Source organism: Bison bison, unplaced genomic scaffold (assembly GCF_000754665.1).
Source record: "Bison bison bison isolate TAMUID 2011002044 unplaced genomic scaffold, Bison_UMD1.0 scf7180017864238, whole genome shotgun sequence".
NCBI classification, from domain to species: Eukaryota; Metazoa; Chordata; class Mammalia; order Artiodactyla; family Bovidae; genus Bison; species Bison bison.
Genome location: NW_011494810.1, coordinates 1,215,666 through 1,217,134, shown reverse-complemented (window position 1 = coordinate 1,217,134; position 1,469 = coordinate 1,215,666). Strand labels below are relative to the sequence as shown.

Below are 1,469 nucleotides of genomic sequence, written 5' to 3'. Positions count from 1 at the left end.
TAGACCCCAATCAAAAAAAATGGGCCAAAGAACTAAACAGACATTTCTCCAAAGAAGACACACAGATGGCTAACAAACACATGAAAAAATGCTCAACATCACTCATTATCAGAGAAATGCAAATCAAAGCCACAGTGAGGTACCATCTCACGCCGGTCAGAATGGCTGCTATCCAAAAGTCTACAAGCAATAAATGCTGGAGAGGGCGTGGAAAAATTATGGAAACCCCCTTCACTGTTGGTGGGAATGCAAACTAGTACAGCCACTATGGAGAACATGGTGGAGATTCCTTAAAAAACTGGAAATAGAACTGCCATATGACCCAGGAATCCCACTGCTGGGCATACACACCGAGGAAACCAGAACTGAAAGAGACACATGTACCCCAATGTTCATTGCAGCACTGTTTATAATAGCAAGGTCATGGAAGCAACCTAGATGTCCATTGACAGACGAATGGATAAGAAAGCTGTGGTACATATACACAATGGAATATTACTCAGCCATTAAAAAGAATCCATTTGAATCAGTTCTAATGAGGTGCATGAGACTGGAGCCTATTATACAGAGTGAAGTAAGTACAAGAACGAAAAACACCAAAACAGTATACTAACGCATATATATTGAATTTAGAAAGATGGTAATGATGACTTTATATGCAAGATAGCAAAAGAGATACAGATGTATAGAACAGTCTTTTGCACTCTGTAGAACAAGGTGAGGGTGGGATGATTTGAGAGACTAGCATTAAAACATGCATATTATAATATGTGAAACAGATTGCCAGTCCAGGTTTGATGCATGAGACGGTGCTCAGGGCTGGTGCACTGGGATGACCCTGAGGGATAGGACGAGGAGGGAGGTGGGAGGGGAGGTTCAGGATGGGGAACACATGTGCACCTGTGGCAGATTCATGTCAACGTATGCCACAACCCACTACAATATTGTAAAGTAATTTAGCCTCCAATTAAAATAAGTTAATTAAAAGTAAAATAAAATGTGGTGTTTGAAGGTTATAAATGGGTGTTTACAAAGTTATCTGATAGAGCCTAATTGGAGGAAAGTCCAGAGTAAAAATCTGGTCATCTGTGTGGAGAGAAAATAGCAGGTGGAAGATGGTAGCTGAGGTGAAGACTTTAACACCTAGGTCATAGGTATACTGTTTGAATTTAGTGTAGTTTTGAGTCTAGTGTGGCCAAAGAATTCTTCGGATGATACTTAGAATAATTATAATTAAAATGGATTGAGTCCCTTAGGTGTTTTGATGGGAAAATTAGCCATAAAGTCCTGGACTTCTTATTTGAAAAAGTTAAATTTTAAGTTTACTAAATTAAACGGTATACAACTCTAAAATGTATAAGTCACAAGGTAAAAAGTGCAAAATGATAATAGTTAACATTATTATAACCTTGTTCTGTACCTTTGCTTCTGATTTCTTGTGTAAAGTTCAGGCATTTATGGTGAGAAAA

General features: G+C 38.3%; 1 protein-coding gene across 1 annotated transcript in view; it reads right to left on the bottom strand.

The window, feature by feature from the left end:
* The window catches only part of LOC104993398 (olfactory receptor 2M3-like), a 6,098-nt gene that overhangs the window by 298 nt on the left and 4,331 nt on the right, over window positions 1-1,469 (bottom strand). The window lies entirely within an intron of this gene.